The sequence below is a fragment of the Hyperolius riggenbachi genome, chromosome 3 (genome assembly GCF_040937935.1).
Source record: "Hyperolius riggenbachi isolate aHypRig1 chromosome 3, aHypRig1.pri, whole genome shotgun sequence".
Taxonomy (NCBI): Eukaryota; Metazoa; Chordata; class Amphibia; order Anura; family Hyperoliidae; genus Hyperolius; species Hyperolius riggenbachi.
In genome coordinates, this window is record NC_090648.1 from 395675590 (window position 1) to 395681589 (window position 6000).

Sequence of the window (6000 nt, forward strand, 5' to 3'; positions counted from 1 at the left end):
TAAGCACAACAGGGACAAGCACGCCTAACTAACCGACAGCAGACAGACACCACACAAACGCGCTTGCTACACGGTTGCCTTACCGCAGGCACCAGCAAGCGCACGCAAACAGACAGACAACGAGAATCGATCAAACAGGAACCACTGCTCTTACCGTCAGAGCCAGTGCGAACCAGGTATCAGAAAGATCCACTGCTCTTGCTGTCAGAGCAGTGTGATCCAAGCACACGACAAACAGAAGGAGTAACCAGCAGCGACCGCAGCCGAGGTTAGGTCCAAGATCCAGACCAGAGGAATCCACTGCCACTAACGCTAGGGCAAGTGCGATTCAGACAGACAGAACAGAAGGATCCACAGCACTAGCGAAAGTGGCTAGCGCGATCCAGGAAGACAGAACAGAAGAATCCACAGCGCTAGTGCAAGATGCTAGTGCGATCCCAGTACAGAGTAGCAGAACAGAAGGATCCAAAGCACTAGCCAAAAGAGACTAGTACGATCCAGAGAGGCAGATCAGAAGAGACAGCTGGTAGCAACCGCTGCACCAGCTATGCTCCAAGAACAGAGAACAGAACGATTTCCTGTCGACCACCGCTGGGACAGGACAACCGCAACAGACAAACAAAACAGATAAACAATCCTAACTGCACTAGGGAAACCTGCCTAGCACAGTTTCCATGAATTACTCTAAGCTGATCTTAAAACAAAGAGCATGGCTGACACTCCTCCAGGAGTGTTTCACAGGAAGGAATCCTTATGACCAGCGAAGCATTGTGGGAAACACATAGTACTTATAGTACACGCCTCCAATGAATGTGGCCAGGCAATTTGCATGACAACGTATGCAAATCCCTCAGCAAGCACAAGCTGCAAAACTGACAGAAGGTCTCCTTTTCAGAGTCCTGCAGCATGCAAACCTAAACAATGGTCAAAAAGCTGCCTGCCTGCACAGGCAGCTGAGCAGATCATTACAGTCTCTTGCAATGAGCAGATCATTGCAAATCTGGGTGAGGGCCGTTTCACAGCTGTGATATTTCCTGAAGCCAGATTCAAGAGGGTCAAGGATGTTGTTTCTGGAGAGCCTGGCTTCAAGTTGGAGGTAGACAGCCTTTTCAATAACTTTTCCCAGAAAGGGGAGGTTTGAGACAGGTCTGTAGCTGTTTAGAGCATCTGGGTCTAATGATGGTTTCTTGAGTAGTGGCCTGATGATTGCTTCTTTCAGAGTAGAGGGAAACCACCCTTCTTGTAAGGAACCGTTGACTATTTTGTGGAATGCCGGTGTAAATAGTTCAGGACATTTCAACATGAACTTAGTGCCCCACTAAGTTCAGGGTCCAGATCGCAGGTAGTCTGGCGAAGGTTTGAGAGGATATCCAAGATGTCTTTTTCAGTGATCACCTTAAAATCAGACCATGGTGGTAGGCTATTTTTGCACCTGTTATATGGCTCTGCATGGGTTTCTGGGGCTGTGAATTGAATGGCAGATTGTATGGAGGAGACTTTGTCTGAGAAGAAGTGGGCAAATTTCTTGCACAGTTCCTGTGAAGGTCTGATGCTGGATTTCCTGCAAGATGGATTGCAGAGACTATCAACCATGTGGAAGAGTTGGGCAGGTCTGTTGGCTGCATTTGCAATTTCGTGAGACAGGACTAAGGACTTCTTTTTGTTAATCATTGTTTGATATTTTTTCAGGTGAGCAATTAGGGAGAGTTTGTCATCAGGGGACTGATGTTTGAGCCACCTTCGTTCCAGACTGCGTCCCTGTTTCTTTAGTTCCTTTATAGTTGTCAAACCAGCGAGCATGATGTAATGGTGCGGAACGTTTAATCTTTGCTGTATAGGAGAAGGGAGAGAGAGGAGAAGAGACCGGCACTGCATTCGACTGTTTATTCCGTATTGTAACAGTGGTGTTAGAGACACGTGACAGTGTATAGTAAAAAAACATACCAGTTGCTGAAGTATTGTGGATGACGGTGGGTGCTGGGCACTGTGGGCCTTACGGCCGTTTCGTGCAGATATGCGCTTCCACGGAGGCTCTAGAGCCTCCGTGGAAGTGCATATCTGCGCGAAAAGGCCGTAAGGCCCACAGTGCCCAGCACCCACCGTCATCCACAATACTTCAGCAACTGGTATGTTTTTTACTATACACTGTCACGTGTCTCTAACACCACTGTTACAATACGGAATAAACAGTCGAATGCAGTGCAGGTCTCTTCTCCTCTCTCTCCCTTCTCCTATACAGCAATGTTATGTCTATTACCAGAGCACGCATTCCCACCATATTGTATGAAGCATAGTGGATCCTGCCAGCTCCCTACTCAAGATTAACTTCAGCTGCAGTGCCAACCTCCACACCTCTTCATACCACGTTTAATCTTTAAGTGAGCTAAAGTCAAAAGTGGCTGAGACATCGTGGTTATATTTAAGGACCATGGATTCAAGGCCTAAGTTGTTATCTGTCAGTCCGCCTAGATTGAGGCTGTTCTGAAGGTGTTGGGGTGTCAAACCTTTCAAGGAACGATATTTTATTAGTTTTCACTTGGTGTTTTGTAGCCGGTGCTGTAAAGGAGAAGTGGGCAGTGTGGTGGTCTGACCAAACTACTGGATCAATTTCCACATTGGATATTAGGAGTTCTGAATGAAAAATGAGGTCCAAAGTGTGTCCTTTTTTGTGGGTAGGGAGGTTGACGGCTTGAGAGAAGCCCAGTTCATTCATGGAGAGAAGTAGCTCAGTTCCTAATTGGGAAGAGTGTGTATCGACCCATGCGTTAAAGTCTCCCAGAATTGTCCACCTAGGGTGTTTCAGTGTTATGCAAGATACAAGTTCTGCTATTTCCCTGAGAAAAGCTGAGCCAGCATCAGGGGGTCAGTAGACAAGCAGTATGTTTATTTTTGTCTCAGCTGAGAGTTGGGCTGCCAGATATTCAAAGGAGTGGGTTGGGGCTACAGCAAGGGGTTTAATATTCAAACTGGATTTGAAGCACAGAGCTAATCCTCCTCCCTTGTGGTTTTGTCTTTCGCAGTGTAAAACTGAGTAACTGTCTGGTACCGCAGCCGCGAGAGTGGGTCCTGAGTTCTGATCCAACCATGTCTCTGTAATTAAAGCTAGATCTGAAGGCTTTATTAGATCGTGAATAACTGCTGTTTTGTTGTTTATGGACCTGGCATTGCAGAGTACTGCTTTAATGTTGTTTGCCTTAACTTTGAGGCCTGTGTTCCTAGCTCCTGGCTGGGGGTTGTAATCAGGAGTGTGGCAGCTATCTCTGTTATCTGGGTCCTTTACTGATACACCATTACCATGATTACCATTCAGCTGTGTGAGAATTTGCATACCTGCATTCATTGGCTGATGCCAGTATAAAAGTCTGCCTCCCATTTCAGACCCCGCCTGACATAGCGTTCAGCTCTCTGAGTTGTCATTGGGTCTATGCTGTGAAAGTTGTTATTGTAAAAATGTATAATGCCTTACTCTGTATTTTCATGTCCGCTGGGTGTTTGCTGACCTGCAGGGGTCAGTAAAGTCCTTCTGATCCTTATAGTTTGGATTCTGCCAGCACCACGTTGGTGACTGGTAGTATTCCTTCTAGCACTGGCGTAACAATAGGGCCTGCAGCCCCTGCCCCCGCAGGGGGGGGGGGGCTGCAGCCGTTTTGGGGGGCTGGAGGGGTCGCAGTATGAGGGGAGAGCTATGGCCATATTTGGTGGGGAGGGTGGACGGTCCCCCCCCCCCCTCACCTCGGGCTCTCCCCTCCAGCATCAATACACTTAGGTATGCAGGCGGCGGGCAGCAGCAGCTACATACCTTCCGTGCGCTCCATCGTGGAAGTTCCTCTATCTAGCCTTTGACGCGACTTCCTGTATAAACAGGAAGTTGCATCAGACACTAGAGGGAGAAGCATCCGCGCTGGAGTGCACGGAAGGTATGTAACTGCCGCTGCCCGCATACCCAAATGTATTGATGCTGGAGGGGAGCGCCCGAGGTGAGGGAGGGGGGGGACCATCCACCCTCCCCCACAGAATGTGGCCATAGCTCTCCCCTCATGCTGCGACCCCTCCAGCCCCCAAAAACGCTGCGGGGGGGGGGGCGTCGCTCAGAATTTCTGCAGGGGGGCCCGGTGGGGCCTAGTTACGCCCCTGCCTTCTAGCCTTGTTCTTGAGGACGAACTATAGCAGCGGTCGCCATTAGTTACGCTCCTGCCTGTTAGTCTTGTCTACCTCAGTGTGAATGTTGCCGTCTCTGGAACAGCGACTAGATTGGCTGAGCTTTCCGTCTGTCTGTTGTCTGTCTTGTTAATTGTCTTCACTTGTGCTTTAGCTAGTGATTTTTTTGAGAGCTACATTTCATATATTGCGCATCAGCACGATATATATATGTACTCTAGTCAGTCAGTTTTGTATTATTGTAATATTGTATATTGTTTTGTGTTCCGACCCTTGCCTGCCTCTTGACTACTAATTTGCCTAGCCCTTCTGTATTACTGCCATCTGATCTATCGTGGATGACCCAAGCCTGTTACCGACTACGTCTGTTGTGTATTGTATCACATAGCATCTAGCCTGATAGGCGACCCAAAGCTGCAGTTGCTCTGGGCAATCTTGCTCCCTTGTTCATTTCTCCTGTGTCCATCTGTGTAGCCTCTTCCATTATCCAGCTACTTAGCCTTGTTGCTCTGGGTGGTCAGAAAGTAGGTCTCCTCAGCATAACAGGAATTCAGTTCTGGGCACCACATTACAGGAAAGATATTGCAGAGCATGCAGAGACCAGCAACAAAATTGATACGTGGGATGGAAGGTCTCACTTACCAAGAAAGGTTAGATAAACTGGGTTTATTTAGTTTAGAGAAAGGACGCCTTAGAGGGGATCTAATTAACATGTATAAATACATCAGAGGGCAATATAAAAGCTTGGCGGATGAGCTTTTTGTCCCTAGGCCTTCTCAAAGGACTAGAGGACATGATCTGAGCATGGAGGAAAAACGTTTTAGTCATTTATTTTGGAAAAGGTTCTTTACAGTAAGAGTGATTAAGATGTGGAATGCGTTGCCACAGGAAGTAGTTATGGCAGATTCTATACCTGCATTTAAAGGGGGCTTAGATGCTTTCCTTGCGTTGAAAGACATCCATGGCTACAATTACTAGGTAATTGTAACAATTGGTGTCAGCACGCAGAGAGAATCTGATTATTGGTGATCTGCAGTATCACCAAGAATGCAGATATATACCTGATTATTGATTATCTGCAGAATCACAGATAATACAGATATATTGCTAACCTCTGGACACCTAAGGTATGTGAGTGTTTGGTGTAACAGTAATACTTTGAGACATGCACCTGCTGAGCAGGTGATCAGAAGCAGCCTGGAATACTGCTTTTGAGGACACAGGAACCTTCCAGCAGCCTGAGACTCTCCAAGGGGTGGAGTCAGGCTGGAGATGGGAAGGACCGGAGAGTGAGTGACACTTGAAGGTGGATGTCACTATCAGATCTGGAGACTCTCTCTTAAACGGAGAGATAACTCTCGAGGTCAGGCACGCCTGGTCGGCAACACATTGACAGATAAAGTACAAAGACAGAAAGCTGATTTGGTATCCTAGGCAAGCAGGGTCTGGCAACGGAATATCAGATATGCGAGGTACCGAATCAGAGATCAGAGGGATAGTCAGGACAACAGTAAAGTCATAATAGATATCAACAATGCCTATTCTGGGTGTGAGGTCCTTGGTCTCTACACCCTGGAACTAGTCTGAAGTATAACAGATTGATAATACGAGTTCCCTAGTCTGGGTGTGAGGTCCGTGGTCTCTACACCCTGGAACTAGTCTGAAGTATAACAGATTGATAATGCAAGTTCCCTAGTCTGGGTGTGAGGTCCGTGGTCTCTACACCCTGGAACTAGTCTAAGCATAAACAGAATAACAGTACAAGTAATCTGGCTCAGTGTGAATTCCCAGGTCCACACACTGTAGGATCTGACTAAGGTCTGAGTGCTTCCACGTAGTGTT